The following is a 17,283-nucleotide window of genomic DNA, read 5'->3' on the forward strand; positions in this document are numbered from 1 at the left end:
CATTCTACCTAAAAATTGTTAGAACTAATAAATGAATTTAGTAAAGTTTCAGGATACAAAATTCATATACAGAAATATGTTGCATTTCTATACATTAATAACAAAGTAGCAGAAAGAGAAATTAAGAAAATAATCTCATGTTTGATTTCATCAAAAAGAATAAAATACCTAGGAATAAACTTAACCAAGGAGGTGAAAGACATGTACTCTGAAAACTACAAAACATTAATGAAAGAAATTGAGGGTGAAACAAACAAATGAAAAGGTATACCATGCTTATTGGAAGAATTTATATTGTTAAAATATCCATAATTCCCAAAGTAATCTACAGATTCAATGCAATTATTATCAAAATACCAATAATATTTTTCACAGGACTAGGAAAAATAATACTATAATTTGTATGGAACCACAAAAATCCTGAATAGCCAAAGCAATCTTAAGAAATAAGAATAAAGCTGAAGGTATCAAGCTAGAAGCTATACTACAAAGCTATACTAATCAAAACAGTGTACATAAAGATCAATGGAATAGAATAAAGAGTCCAGAAATAATATCACACTTATACAATCTTTGACAAAAGAAGTAAGAATATACAATGGAGAAAAGACAGTCTCTTCAACAAATGATGTTGGGAAAACTCGACAGCTACGTGCAAAATGATGAAACTGGAATACTTTCTTACAACATACACAAAAATAAACTACATATGGATTAAAGATCTGAATGTGAGACCTGAAAACATAAAACCCCAAAAAGAAAACTTGGGCAATAATCTCTTGGACATTGGCTTAAGGGACCCACATTTTCATTTTGCATTGGGCATCAAAAATTTTGTAACTGGTCCTGAGTAATGAGCCTAAAAATTACACTTCCTGCCCTCAATAAGCTTACAAGACACACATACATTTAAAATAATAAGCCACTAAGAAGTAGTACTATATAAAGTTCTGAAAAAGAAAGAGTGTTATTTGAAATAGAATAATGTAATTAAGAGTGGGGCAATTAAGGGCGCCCGGGTGGCTCAGTTGGTTAAGCATCGAACATTTGGTTTTGGCTCAGGTCATGATCTCATAAGTCATGAGACAGAGTTCCACACTGGGCTCCACACTCACTGAGGAGTCTGTTTGAAGATACTCTCTGCCCCTCTCCCCACATGTGTTCTCTCAATCTCTAAAATAAATAAATAAATCTTTTAAAAAAGAAAAAAAAGTGTGGGGCCATTAGCACAGCCTCTCTCAGGATGTGGGCTTACAGAGCAGAAGTCAGCTGTGTTATGAGATTACACAAACAAACAAACAAAAAACATGCTTTAAAACCCTGAGGTAGATAAAAACTTGATACTTGGAAATAAAGAGTGTGACTTGAATTTGAAGAAGGAGGCAGGGACCAGATCACACACAACTTTGTAGTCCAAAGCACAGATTTCATGTTTTATTCCATGCAGAGTTGAGAAACTAGACAAAGGGTGTGTATGTGTGTACATGTGTTAACAAATGTAGTGACTCTCTAATGATATTCTAAGTATAGACATTGCTGGATCAGGAAGACTAGGATGAAGATGTTGATGTTCTCTCTAAAAGAGGGTTCAGAAAAGTAGAGAAAGTCAGCATAAAATTTCTGCTTTGAAATGATGTATTTACTCCTAAAATCAATTATATGTGTTTCAGTTTCCTCCTGGGAATCTTAAACACAGCTCTAGCTCTTGACTATATGTACTGCTTCCACCAGGAGAGTGATGTTGTAGAATGCAGAAAGGAATAAGATAGTTGTCATCATAAATTGTATATGTCAACTTGACTTGTCTAACACATGCCTCCATAGCTGGTGAAACATTTCTGGGTTTGTCTTTGAGGGTGTTTATGGAAGAGGTTGAGTATTTGATTCAATAGACAGAGTCAAGAGATCTGCCCTCACCAACGTGGGCAGGCATCATCCAATCTCAATCTGTTGATGGTCTAAATAGAACAAAAAGGCAAAGGGAGGGCAAATTCACCCTCTCTTCTTTAGCTGGGCCGTCCATCTTTTCCTGCCTCTGAATGTTGGAGCTTCTGGTTTTCAGGCTTTCAGACTCTGGGACTTACACCAGTGGCCTCTGGGTTCTTGGACCTTTGGCCTCAGACTGGAAATTATACCATTGTCTACCCTGGTTCTCAGGCTCTCAGACACTGACTACCAGCTTTCCTGGCTTTCCAATTATATATATAAAATAAAGTTACAGTTATATGTAAATATAATCTACTATTAGTTCTGTTTCTCTGGAGAGCACTAACTAGTAACATAGCATAGATGATAGCAAATTATCAGGAGAATGTTGAAAAATACACTTTCTACTCAGAAATTGAGTAGATGTAAAAGTAACATACTTACATAAAAACATCCTCAATTAATGATTAGTTACAACAAAATGATATATTTTAGTTAATATCTCATACTTTGGGATAGTATATAAACATATAATTTATGAACAGTTAATTAACCTATATGCATATAAATACCATGTGCCGTTGAGAAAGTTATTCACTTTCAAGTGAGTATAAAAATATTCTTGGACACTTTGACTTTAGTAATTGCACCACTACCCCTTTCCCAAATACTCCTTTGCATCTGTCTAATAACCATTTATTATTTCTCATCACTCAGCTCAGCAAGCCTTCCTTGGCAGCCCTTGATCTTCCTCAACCTGACGTGAGTGTTACTCCTGTTCGCTTTTGCAGAAGGCTGGGCTTCCTTCTGTAGAGTATTATCTTGCTACTTCAAAATGTTATTTTTACTTCCTGCCTCCCTTTCTAGAGTGTGATTTCCTGAGAGCCGAGAGAACCATGTGATCTCTGGACCCACTACCTGGCATTGGGCCCAGGGTAGTGCTTAATCAACTATTGCAGAACAATTGGATGAATGAATGAGTTAGTTCCACACACATGTGTTGTGAAGACTTTATTAGGTAATACATAGAAAAATATCCAGAACAGGGGTTCAATGAATGTAGTCAATAAATGGGAGTTGATATGAAATGTAAACATTTTCTTCAACACTTTATGGCTTTGATTCTGTGGGAGGAGACTCCTCGTGAGTCCAAAGAAGTAAAGACATTCCCCAATCCATGATGCCAGAGGCTGGTAGGAAGGCTGTTCTAAGGAAGGGACATGATTTGCAGAACTTAATCCTTTGTAAATATTTAATTCATTGATTTTTAGCCCTGTTTTGGGACTCTTATAAAAATTTCCATCAGAAAATTGTACTGGAGAATCTTTTATAAGGATTTCTCAGACTCTTTGAAAATGGATAAGATTCTTTGTTGTTTCACTGATTCTTTGGTTTGAAAAAAAATTAAGCAACAAAGAATGTTTCTGATTGGATTCAAAGCATTACTTTAGTAATATTTTGTTATTTGCATTATAAATAGGGGGTAAAGCAGCATATTTTATTCAAATTAGGGCTAGGAAAGCGTGCACTTTTTTAGTCACATTGCTTATTTGTTCTCTGATCATAAGCTGGGTACAAGTTACTTCACAGCTCTGATTCTGTAAGTTATTGTTATGCACATTAGGAAATTTTCTTTCTCTCTCTCTCTCTCTTTCTTTTTCTTCTCTTCTCTTCTTTCTCTTCTCCTCTTCTCTTCTCTTCTCTTCTCTTCTCTTCTCTTCTCTTTCTCTTCTCTTCCGTGCCTGCCTTCCTGTTGCTCTCTTCCTCTCTTTCTTCTCTTCTTTTTTTCTTTCTTGCTTGCTTGCTTTTTTGCTTTCTCTCCTTCTCTTTATATTCTAGTAGGGAAACTGAGAATTGGAAGTATTCAAGTGTCCATATTAGTGCACTAGGCTTCTGTATCAGCAATAAGAACATATCTAATTTAGAGGAAAGTAATTTTTACCGCTTACTAGGTATTTTTGAGAAATATATTTTCAATAAATCTCCATACTAAATTTTTATTCTGTAGTTTTTTTGTAATCCCACAATTTAAATAAGTTCATGACACCCTTTCATAGCCATTAATGGCCTAGTAGTAACATTTATTAACTGCTTTACTGATGAAAAGGTCAATGAATAAATGTCACATCAGAATTGCTGAATTTCAGAAATTTGCATTGCTCTACAGTCTTTTCTCTGGTAGGGTGACCGACGCCTTATGTTGTTCCATTTAACACGAAGGCATTATGGTGTGAAACAAATCAAGTCAACATGGAGAGAAATATCAGTACTTGATAGAACACCAAAGAGCTGAATGCCAGAGCAGAAGGTAAGGTCAGAAAGTTGTCAAATGATAATAGTACAATTCTGTGCCATGCCTCCTTGCCTGGCAGTACCTGAGGCCACAGAACCCAATGCAAGAGCTTCCACAGACTCCCAATTCTATAAAGAATCCATAACAAGTATCCTTGGACAAGGCCAAATCCTAAACAGTCAGTGTTTCACACCTCATTGCCTTCTATTTGAGAAAGAACATAGGAAATAATTTTTCTACCTCCAAATTTCTCAGACTTTCCTTGTCTTTTCCTCTTGGGTTGCTGGCTGCAATTGTAACTCCATCCCACATGTGGGAGCATTGCCGTTATCTGCACATTTCATTGCCACTGTGGATCCTCTAGCTACCACTGCCATTACTGAAAATTTGGGCTGCTGGAGGAGTAGTGCTTGCCATCCTTCAGGATAGCAGTCAAGGCATCACCTTCAAAATCTGTGTCTCCTATTTTATAGCACTTTTCTTTCTACCACTCTTGACTTAATCAAACTCAAAGGGAATCCTTTTTCCATCTTGCATCTCCATGATCATCTCTGGCAATTCCAGTGGGAAATCAGTACTAAATTTGGTGTATTTTCTGAGGCAGCTCTACTACCTTATCTACCAAGGAAAGTAAAAACTGTTGAAACAGACAGGGAAACCCACCTTCTATCTCAGAACACTCTATGGTGAGATTAGTATCTTCACAGGGAAGACCCTATTTATTTCTGGGAGAGATACTTGAAATGACTTCTTCTTAGACAAGGAAAGAATCCAGGAGAACTCCATAAATGCCTAATGCAGCCCATCCTCCAGTTCCAGGGAGTTTGTTCTGGAGCTGTCTTCCAAGCACTTGGTCTGTACTTGGGTTCATTCTGTCTTGGTCAAACTCATTAAGAATGATGATGTGTTTGGATAATCTGCCTAACTAGTCATTTTTTTTGTGTGTGTGCCAATATACTCTCTTCGATTGTCCACCTTAGACTTCACACACCCCAGATCACATAGGAATGTGGTGCCTCAACGAGAGTCATACCAGGGTTTCTTGCAGATAGCACAGTGCAGCTTCAGCGTCTTCAGAAGCCCACTGAACTGGAGGATATCCAAAATGTTAGGTGATAAATGATTAGTAGAAGGTGGAAATATTAGTAGAAAATGGAAATATCCCTTGTCTCAGAAGTTCAGAGATGAGTAATGGGCCCTCAGAAAAACAATCCCAGCTTGTGTATTATTTGACTTAATAATTTACATTTTAAAAATTTTAGTGCTTTCTTTCCACACTTTTTAGTAATGTATAATTTATGTATAGAAACAATTATATTCTTTATTATAAAATTCTCTGAGTTTTAAAAATTGTATCTGATTGTGTAATCACCACCACAATCAAGATAGAGAATAGCTCCCATCAACACCCCAAATTTCCTGGTGCCCCTTTGTAATCAACTTCTTCCTTCACCCCAGACTCTGGCAACCATTGATCTACTTTTTTTCCCTAAAATATTGACTTTGCAAAACCGTAATAAAAACAGAGACATGTAGAATGTTGTGTTTTGGATCTGGCCTCTTTTGCATAATTATTGGAGAATCATCCAATTTTTTGCATATATCCATTGTTCATTCTTATTAACAAGTAGTAGTCTGTTATAAGTTTGCACCACAGTTTGTTTATCCATTCCCCAGTTCAGTGACATTTTAGATGTTTCTAGTTTGGCAATTAAAAATAAAGCAATTTTTAACATTCACATACAGATTTTTGTGTGAACAGTTTTCATTTCACTTGGGAAAATATGTAGGGATGGAATTGCTGGGACATATGGTAAATGTTTGTTTAATTTTATAAGAAACTGCCAAATTATCTTCCCAAGTGGTGGTACCACTCTTTATTCCCACTAGCCATGGACTATAGTTTTGGATGCTCTGCATTCTCACCACCTTTAGATACTGTCAATTTCTTTTTATTTATTTATTTTTCCCATCAACTCTTTTTTAATTGAAATATATTTGACATATAATATTGTATAAATTTAAAGTGTGCAACATGTTAATTTGATATCTGTACATAATGTAATATGATTCCCATTGTAGTAATAATTAGAAGTACTATCACATTACATTATCATCTTTTTGTTACATTAACATATTTTGTTATCTATCCATCCATTGATTAGCACTTAAATTGTTTCCATACTTTGGCTACCATGAACGATGCTGCAACAAACATGGGAGTATTTTCACTTACCCTGGGTATGCACCCAGAAATGGAATTGCTAAATCACATGGAAGTTCCACTTTCAATTTCTTGAGGAGCTCCATATTGTTTTCCATAGTTGAACCAATTTACATTCCTTCAAACAGTGTACAAATGTTCCCTTTTCTCCACGTCCTTGTCAACACTTGTTATCTTGTCTTCTTGATGATAGCCATTCTAATAGGTATGAGTTGATATATTGTCTTGGCTTTGATTTGCCTTAACCTAAGGATTAGTGGTGTGAGCACCTTTTATGTATCTGTTGGCCATTGGGTGTCTTTTTTGGAAAAATGACTATTTAGTTCCTCTGCCCAATTTTTTTTATCACCTCCTTCCTCTGCCCATTTTTTAATAAGATTATTTTGGGGATTGTTGGTGTTATTGAGTTGTATGAGTTCTTTATATATTTTGGATATTAAGATTAAAATTTAGAAATTAAAAATAGAATGTCCATGTGATTCAGCAATTTCACTCCTGGGTACATATCCAAAGAAAATGAAACATTTCCCTGTCCATTGCAGCACCACTAACAATAGCCCAGGTATGCAAACAATTCAATTGGATATTAATTCCTTATCTGATATATAATTTGGAAAATTTTCCTCCCATTCTGAAGGTTATCATTTCATGTTTTTAATTATTTATTTTGCACTGCAGAAGCTTTTGTTTTGTTTTGATTTTGTTTTCATTTAAATTCTAGTTAGTTAACATACAGTGTAATATTAGTTTCAGGTATAAAATGTTCAATACTTCCATACAGCATATGGTGCTTATCATAACAAGTGCACTCCTTCATCCCCATCACCTATTTTACCTATTCCCCTGACCACCTCTCCTCCAGTAACCCTCAGTTTGTTCTCTATAGTTAAGACTCCATTTCTTAGTTTGCCTCTCTCTCTCATTTCCCCCTTTTATTCATTTGTTTTGTTTCTTAAATTCCACATATGAGTGAAATCATTAGCAGAGTCTTTCTCTGACTGACTCCTTTCACTTAACATAGTGCTCTCTAGGTCCATCCATGTCATTGCAAATGGCAAGATTTCATTCCTTTTTCATGGCTGAGTAATATTCCTGTGTGTGTGTGTGTGTGTGTGTGTGTGTGTGTGCATGTGTGCGTGTGTCCTCAGCTTTATCCGTTCATCAGTTGATGGACACTTGGGCTGTTTTCATACTTTGGCTATAATTGATAATGCTACTATAAACATTGGAGTACATCTATCCCTTTGAAGTAGTATTTTTGTATCCTTTGGGTAAATACCTAGTGGTGCAATTGCTGGATCATAGGGTAGTTCTATTTTTAACTTTTTGAGGAAACTCCATACTGTTTTCCAGAGTGGTTGTTCAGTGTGCATTCCCACCAACAGTGCAAGAGGATTCCCCTTTCTCCACATCCTCACTAACATCTGTTGTTTCTTGTGTTGTTAATTTAAGCTGATCTGACAGTGCAAGGCGAAATCTCATTGTAGTTTTGATTTGTATTTCCCTGATGATCAGTGATGTGGAGCATCTTTTCATATGTCTGTTGGCAATCTGGATGTCTTCAGAAAAACGTCTATTCATGTCTTCTGCTCATTTTTTAATTGGATTAGTCGTTCCTTGGGTATTGAGTTTCATAAGTTTTTTTTATATATTTTGAATAATAACCCTTTATCAGATATGTCATTTGCAAATATCCTCTCCCTTTCAGTATGCTGCCTTTTAGTTTTGCTGATTGTTTCCTTTTTTGTGCAGAGGCATTTTATTTTGGTGAAGTCCCAGTAGTTTATTTTTGCTTTTGTTTCCCTTGTCTCAGGAGACATACCTAGAAAGAAGTTGCTATGGCCGATATCAAAGAGGTTACTGCTTCTGTTCTCCTCTAGGATGTTATGGTTTCACATCTCACATGTGGGTCTTTCAAGCATTTTGAATTTATTTTTGTGTATGATGTAAGAAAGTAGTCCAGTTTCATTCTTCTGCATGTACCTGTCCAGTTTTCCCAACACCATTTGTTGAAGAGACTTTTTTCCTATGGGATATTCTTTCCTATTAGGTCAAAGATTAATTAACCATATAGGTGTGGGTTCATTTCTGGGTTTTCTATTCTGTTCTATTGATCCATATGTCTATTTCTGTGTCACTACCATACTGTTTTGATCACTAAAGCTTTGTAATATGGCTTGAAGTCCAGAATTGTGATGCCTCCAGCTTTGCTTTTCTTTTTCAAGGTTGCTTTGGCTATTTGGGGTCTTTTGTTATTCCACACAAATGTTAGGATTGTTTGTTCTAGCCCTTTGAATAATGCTATTAGCATTTTGGTAAGGATTGTATTAAATGTGTAGATTGCTTTGGGAAGTATAGACATTTTAACAGTATTTGTTCTTCCAATCCATCAGCATGGAATGTTTTTCCATTTCTTTGTGTCATCTTCACTTTTTTTCATCAGTGTTTTATAGTTTTCAGAGTAAAGTTCTTTCACCTTTTTGGTTAGATTTAACTTAAATATCTTTTTATTTTTTGGTGCAGTTATAAATGGATTGATTCTTTAATTTCCCTTTCAGCTATCATTTTCTTTTAAAATTTTAGTTGCTCTGGGGCACTTGGGTGGCTCAGTTGGTTAAGTGTCTGACTCTCGATTTCTGGTCAGGTCATGATCTCAAGGTCGTGGGATTGAACCCCACATTGGGCTCTGTGCTCAGGGTTGAGTCTGCTTGAGATTCTGTCTCTCTGCCCTTCCCCACCCTCTGTGCTCTCTCTCTCTCTCAAATAAATGAATAAATCTGTAGAAAAAATAAAAATAAAATAAAATTTTAGTTGCTTTATTTAAATTCTAGTTAATCAGCATCCAGTATAATATTAGTTTTAAGTGTACAGTATAGTGATTCAACACTTCCATACAACACACAGTGCTCATGGTAACAAGTGCACTCCTTTTTTAAAAAAAAATATTTTATTTATTTATTTGACACAGAGAGAGAGACAGCCAGCAAGAGAGGAAACACAAGGAGGGGAGTGGGAGAGGAAGAAGCAGGCTCTCAGCAGAGCAGGGAGCCCAATGTGGGGCTCGATCCCAGGACACTGGGATCAGTCCCTGAGCCGAAGGCAGACGCTTAATGACTGAGCCACCCAGGTGCCCCAACAAGTGCACTCCTTACTCCCCACCACCTATTTAACCCATTCCCCCACCCACCTCTCCTCTGGCAACCATCAGTTTGTTCTCTAGAGTTAAGAGTCAGTTACTTGATTTGACTCTCTCTCTTCTTTTTCTCTTTGTTCATTTGTTTTGTTTCTTATATTCCACATATGAGTGAAATCATATGGTATTTGTCTTTCTCTAACTGACTTATTTTGCCTAGCATAATATCTACTAGTTCCATCCACATCATTGCAAATGGCAAGATTTCATTCTTTTTGCTGGCTATTATTCCATTGGTTGTGTGTCTGTATCACTGTTGGTGGGAATGCAAACTGGTACAATCACTCTGCAAAATAGTATGGAGGGTCCTCAAAAAGTTCAAAATAGACTCTACCATATGATCCAGCAATTGCACTACTAGGTATTTACCCAAAGGATACAGAAATACTGATTTGAAGGGATGCATGCACCCTGATGTTTATAACAGCATTATCAACAACAGCCATATTTTGGAAAGAACCTAAATGTCCATAGCCTGATGAATGGATAAAACAGACACATACATACATAAACACACAGGTGTATATATACCATCAAAAAATTGGTAGACCTGATACAGGAATTCAGCAAAGTCACAGGATTTAACTTTTGAAATAACTTAAGACTTAGAGAAAATTTGCAAGAGTCATATAAAAGAATAAACATACACACTTTATCCAGATTCTGCAGTTAACATTTTACCACATTTGCTTTATTATATTATCTCACTATATATATACACACATATTTATAATCATGTGTATGTCTGTGGTTGTTGTGTACATTTTGTCCCTGTTTAAGATCTAATCTGATCGTACATGTAATTAGTAATTAGTCATCATACATTTTTTGTCTTCTCCAATCTAGAATTGTTCTTTTTGTCTTTTATGACCTTGACATTTTTGAAGAGTACAGGCACTTATTTTGTATTTTGTTTGATGTTTCTAATGATTAACTGTTGATTTTATGTTTTCCGTCAGAAATACCACATAAGTGTTTTTTTTTCCAGAGCATTGTAATATTAGGAACATTGTATTGATTTGTGTGATTTCTGTTGAAATTAACATTGATCACTTAATGTGGTGTCTATTATATATCTTCACTGTAACTTAATATTTTCTCTTTTTAAAAGTAAGTATACCTTACGGGGAGATCCTTTGAGACTCTCAATATCCTGTTACTGCTCTAATGCTAATTCACTAGTGTTAGCATCCAGTGATGAATTACAATGGAATCAATTATTACTATGGTGGTTGCTAACTGGTCATTTTCTACATCTATCGCTCTTTCCTCAATCATCAGTTGGCATTCTAATAAAAAAAAAAGAGAGAGAGAGAGCGAGGGGGAGAGAGAGCTTTCCCTTCTCTTTATTTATTCATTTGTTTACATCTCCTTTTGCTCTCACATTCTTATTTTATTCCATAGATTACAATCTCCTATTTGGGATGCTCAGCCTGTCACAGATTTGGCCAGTGGAAGCTTCTTCATTCTGGCTGCTGATTATTCTAGATACATCTTTGTAATATTCTTTAAAGAATTACACCCCCCCTTTTTTTCCCACAAGATCTAGAATCATACTCTTTCAACCTCAGTTCTAGAATTAGTTATTTTTCTAAAAGTCTTGCTTTTGTTTTTAATTAATTATTTCTTAGTAGAGGTGTTAGATTAGAAATGATGATTTTGTATGTGGGGAGCTCATTGTTCCTCCATTGTGCCTGTTCACAGTTTCTCTCAACACAGATAGGGTGTATAGTACACACACACACACACACACACACACACATTTCTATGCATCTGTCTATATATCTACTTATCTATCTGTCTATATTTTAAAAAATAACCAGTTATAAAATAATTAAGTCACAGAGTTGAAAAGTACAGCATGGGGAATATAGTCAGTAAGATTGTAATATCTTCATATGGTGACAGATTTTAACTACACTTATTATAGTAAGCATTTTGTAATGTATATAATTGCCAAATTACTATATTGTATACCTGAAACTAACATAATATTGTACGTCAACTTTACTTTAATAAAAATTAATATATGTCTATTTTGGTACCTATACTTCCAGTTCAACATCACATAATTCATTCTCCTGTTCTCTCTTCCATAGTCTAACTCTTTTTCCCCATCAGTGAGAAACCTAAACTATATTTAATACAAGATAATTATTATTTCCTGAGTCCTAAATATACCTAAGGTAGTTTCAGAATTGCTTACACATACCACTGAGAAAAACACCTCCACTAACAAGAGTTTAATGCTCATTTGCAGTTTTTTTTTTTACCTTTAGCCTGAGGATATAATGTCAAAATACTGGGTCAAAAAAAGTAATCACTTTTCTTTCTTTTTTTTCTTTTTTTAATGTCATTATTCATTTCATTTTTAAAATATTAATATTAGAAAATCTGTGATTTTTGGGGGGTTGTTCAAATTCAAGTTAGTTAACATATAATGTATTATTAATTTCAGGAGTAAAACTTTGGGATTCATCAATTGTATACAACACCCAGTGCTTATTACATCAAGTGCCCTCCTTAATGCCCATCACTAATTACCCCATCCCCCACCCACCGCCCCTCCAACAGCCCTCAGTTTGTATTTTGTAGTTAAGATTTTCTTATGGTTTGTCTCCCTCTTTGTCATTTTTTTTTTTGAGAGAGAGAAAGAGAGAGAGAGAGAGAGGAGGGGCAGAGGGAGAAGGAGAAAGAGAATCTCAAGTAGGCTCCACTTCCCAGCGCAGAGCCGAACAAGGGGCTCTATCTCGCGACACTGAGATCATGACCTGAGTTGGATGCTTAACTGACTGAGCCACCCAGGCACTGCAATGTGGTTATTCATTTCAAATGCAGTCTGGTTATTCATTTCAGTTAGATTCAGTTATTTATGTTTGTATGTTATTTTAAAATTTATCCCATCTTCATGGATTCTTTCTTTCTTTCTTTCTTTCTTTCTTTCTTTCTTTCTTTCTTTCTTTCTTTCTTTTTCTTTCTTTTCTTTCTTTCTTTCTTTCTTTCTTTCTTTCTTTCTTTCTTTCTTTCTTTCTTTCTTTCTTTCTTTCGAGTATGTGAAACTTTAACATGGTCCCAAAGTCATAACTGTGCAATGATGTATTCCCAGAGCCCTGTCACTCTCCTTATCCTATTCTTAATATGGATCCTGTAAGTAGTCAATCCCATTAGTTTTTGGTATATCCTTACTATATTTATTTTTGCATAAATGATCAGATACATGGAGAAGTCATTTTGGCTACACATTTAATACTTTTATTTACATCTCTTCTTTAAGAACATATTACTCTATAGAATTAGTACATTTTTTTCTTGTGTAAATTCTTAAGATATTTTAAGCTTTCATCTAATATAGAATTAATGCATAAAATAGAAAACTATATATATGTATATTATCTAATGGCTAAGGTCATGATTATTCTTGGTTATCTCTATGCTTTTTTTCATTTATTGTATTATTTCTTCATCATTTTCTAAGCTACTCTGTTTGCTTTTATTTCCCATGTGACTGACAATTAGTGTGTGTTTGTGTGTATATATACAAACTTACATTTATCTATCTATACCTATACCTACAGCTATATCTATATATCTACATCTATAGCTATGTCTAGTTTAGAATATACCTACCTCAGTCAGAGAGACTGGCATTTTTATTGCACTTTTTTCTGTTCTTACTTGGAATTGCACTAATCTAGAAAATGTACAAAATTTAGGAAGGGCTAGTCTTTGCAAATGACCCTGATGTCTGGCTTTGGTTGTTTTCTGTAAAATGCCTCCTACTTTGAAAGCAGATTAGAATGGAAGGAGAACGAACTGACAACTGAGAAGAGATTTAGCCTTTTGATCAGAGTTTGTATCCCAAGAGTGTTTAAAACCTTATGTGGAGTTTTTAAACAAGTAAACTCAAAGGGGAGGAAAATTTTGCCTGTGATGTTTTTCTTTGTTTGCCAGTTGTCCTTCATGTTGGACTGCATGAATGACATGAATGGTGGGGTACAAAGTAAAAAGAAGGGAGAAGACAGGTATTTCAGATTCCCTTCTAAGCCATTTAGTCTAGTTTTCTATAGCAGGAAAGAAGGAGCTAGGATGGAGCTGAAGATAAGTACTGACAGAGCATCCGCTTTATTACATGAACACCATGTTGTTTTAACTGTCATCAATTTGTACACACCTTTCCTATTATCCAGAATATTCCCTTCCTGTAGCTGCCTGAGAAACTGTGATGTATCTCCCTAAAACTTGCTAAGACGTCATCTACAATATGAAATAGTCTTAGGTTCATTTAAAACAGTAAATAAATCTTTCTTTAATAACATTTCAATAAAGTATATTACTCTCGTCTTTTAACAGATGTGGGCAGGATGACTCAAAAACGTTTATGATTTCTTTAGTCAACAAAACTGTATAATGGCTCACTAGTATTCATGCTTTCACCTTTCTGACTTCACTTTTCTGACTCTTTGTATCACACCAATCAGGACACCTCTATTTCTGCATGAATCATATTGCATTTCAATTATGTGACTTTATTTCCATCTCATGTATTATTCTGTGAACTCCTAGACACTCAAAGTCTTATTTGTGTTTAATAACTTTTCAAACTAAACAGCGTTTCTGAGACTCCTGAAAAGCTAAGGTGTGCAAGAGGGTGAAATTACTACCAATGGTTAGTTTAAGGATGTTTTAGAAACTATTGTTTTCCTCTTTATTATGTCATTTTTATATTAGATATTCTTGGTTTTTTTTTCTTTTGTTTATTTTTCCAAATACCATGTGGAAACTATTTATAGAGATTTTAGGAACTCTATATGAAGTTCCTCTGACTCTGAATTTGCCTTCTGGGTTTGATTCTGTGGGAGCAGTGCTCTCTGCCAGCCATACTTACCTAACATCAGAATCATAAGTCCTTTATTCTTCAGTTTGAAGGAGAGCATTTTTTGCCCTCTGCAGTGTGTGTGCGTGTGTGTGTGTGTGTGTGTATTCTCTCAAACTGACCAAGGGATGTTGATAATCACTCTTTGCATATGATCTTTTACCTGCTGTGCAAAACTTAGGAACAGCTTGATGGATCCACTCACCAACTACATGCCCTCATTAATTATGGTAATTTTGTAGATTATTAGATGCCCCATGATATCTAGTGATTTATTAAGGGGAAATCTGTGCACATCTTCTTGGTTAATTTGAAAATGGAGATAACATAACTCATGTGGACTTTCTCATTAGGACCGGGACAATGGAAAATCAAGTAAGAAGTAAGAAGTAGGATGATGCAGTGAAAGAGCACTAGAGTGTGAATGAAAGGAACTGTATTCCAGTCTCTGTTTTCATGCTTACCTGCTCGATAACCTTGAACAAGTGCTGTAACCTATTTGGTCATGGTTACCTAGCAGGTAAGCACAGAATCGTAAATTAGAGCTCTCATCTGTAAAATGGGTCTAACAACTTCTACTTTTCCATCTTTTCAGAGATGATGTTTAAGTCAAATGAAGTAGTATCTAGCAATTCATTCATTTTTTTCTCTTTCTTTCTTCTTTCTTTCTTTCTTTCTTTCTTTCTTTCTTTCTTTCTTTCTTTCATCCCGTACACATTTATTGAGCTAAGGCTACTAAAATCTGTAAGATGCCCCTGCTCTCAAAGTGGGGGAGAAAAAATAACAATAAGAAAAAATAATAATAACAGTTTGGGCAATTCTATATGCAAAAGCACTTTTTAAATTTAACTGGCAAATTTAAATTGCCCTTCTTTCTTAAAAAATGATATTGCCATTCATTCAACCCTACAAACTGAAAACTTGAGGGTTATCTGACTCTCCCAACTTCCTCATAACCATCCACACCATCAGATAAGGAAATCCTACTGACTCTCTCTCTTATCATTTGAAAATATATCTATTTATCTCCATCCCATTTCTATACTACTGCTGCTCCCTCCTGGGTTACCACAAAATTCTCTTCGCTAACCCATTTGCTGTTTATTCCCACTATTCCATTCTTCTTGTGGAACCTGGATGATCTTTCTAGAAACAAACATGTTTTGTTTGCTTCTTGTCACTCTCCTGCAAAAATCTTTCAAATAAAGAGCTTTATTTTATCTGTAGGATAAAATCTAAGCTCCTTAACAGGGATCGAAATCTTTTTCATAGCTCTTTTGTATCTGCTGTCAAAACACTCACTATTTTCTCTTCATTTTCACTACTCTTTCCCCCCCCAATACTATATAAACTCTTTGAAGGATCATCCTTGCATTTTTTATTGTTGTATTTCTAACAACTAGCCTGGTTTTTGTCCTGTGGTAGGTACTCAATAAACCCTTGTCGCACGGATAAGTTTCCTTTCAGTTTTCTGTAGAACTGTTCCTCAGGTGTGTTGAATTAAAGTGATTTTCTGGGCTGCTGCTACTTTTTCTGTCTCTGCTGATGATTGGGATTCAAGCCATGGAAAGAATAATAGGGTTCAAAAATATGTTATTTTAAATGACTTGATACTTACAGTATATACATTGTTATACCAACAGGAAAACTGACATGTTTTATATGTTTTATGTCTCACACAATAGTGGGAAGTTTAAAGATTAATTTGTGAAAGTACATTAAAATTCAAGAGCTCTTAAATGTTAAAGCATTATTATAATTATTATTTTTATATACTTTAGTCATGTGATTATTTTAGAAATACGACTAAAATGTGACCCATAGAGTTTATTCATATAGTTGTTGCTGTTGATTTTATACTATTTTTTGATAGTATCTCTTTGTTCTGGTGATAGTAAGTTCCCCAATATTCCTCTAATATATGTAAAAATATGCATTGTTAATCTAAACAAGGACATGATGAGTCAGCAAATACAATAACTTTATTGATTCTTTTGAGCTGTTGCTGGGTAATGTATTTTACAAATTTATAGCACCTACCACCACATGCTAAGCCAAGCTGCCTTATACCAATAAAGATCAAGTTAAGAAAATTGAACTAAGTGATTAAACTGCTGAAATACACAAGAACAATATTAGTAAACTTATTTTGCTGGTATTAAATGAGCTGAAGTTATTTTCAGTGTCCAGAACTGTTTGGCACGTAGTGACTTAAAATCATTCCAAATGTTTAAGCATTCCTTTTGCTAACAGGGTAATATATATGAGAGGATCTTTAGTGTTTTCCTTCTCTTTTTTCTATTTTTTAAAGTTAATACCTCTTCGTAGGATCTTTCTTGATAGTTCCCTTCCTTTAGCAACCTTTCCACCTAAGACTGGCATTGGAGACTTTCTCTGTCCTTTGACTTACCCTGTGCATTTTGTCACCATAAGACTTGCTGCATTTACTGAAATTATTTATATGCTGCCATTCTTTCTCACGAGAATGAAGGTAGACAATGTATCATTTTTCAAAATTTTTATGTATAATAAATTTGAGATGTTGCTCAGTGCAAGTCATAGTGGGATTTGGGGCATGGGAAGTGATACAGAAGCAGATTATCAATAGAGGGGCCTACAAAATCAAAATGGAACACAAGAAATTATCTCTTTCATGTAAACTTTATTTGACAGATAATTGATGCATGGATTATAAAAATAGACTCAAACCAGAGTTAATTAACTTCCCAAATTGATGCTTATACTTTGAAGAAGATATTTACATTTTGTGGTAT

At 35.0% G+C, this 17,283-nt stretch overlaps 1 long non-coding RNA gene across 2 annotated transcripts in view; it reads left to right on the forward strand.

The window, feature by feature from the left end:
• LOC123002061 (uncharacterized) overlaps positions 1-17,283 on the forward strand; it is a 69,432-nt gene that overhangs the window by 19,693 nt on the left and 32,456 nt on the right. The window contains exons 2-4 of one of the 2 annotated variants that reach the window (XR_006411572.3): positions 2,644-2,688; positions 2,794-2,944; positions 4,109-4,234. This is a non-coding gene — a long non-coding RNA (uncharacterized LOC123002061). Of the gene's footprint in view, positions 1-2,643; positions 2,689-2,793; positions 2,945-4,093; positions 4,235-17,283 lie in introns of both variants that reach the window. The other variant, XR_008960982.1, reaches the window with a different exon arrangement.

The sequence above is a fragment of the Ursus arctos genome, unplaced genomic scaffold (genome assembly GCF_023065955.2).
Source record: "Ursus arctos isolate Adak ecotype North America unplaced genomic scaffold, UrsArc2.0 scaffold_22, whole genome shotgun sequence".
NCBI classification, from domain to species: domain Eukaryota; kingdom Metazoa; phylum Chordata; class Mammalia; order Carnivora; family Ursidae; genus Ursus; species Ursus arctos.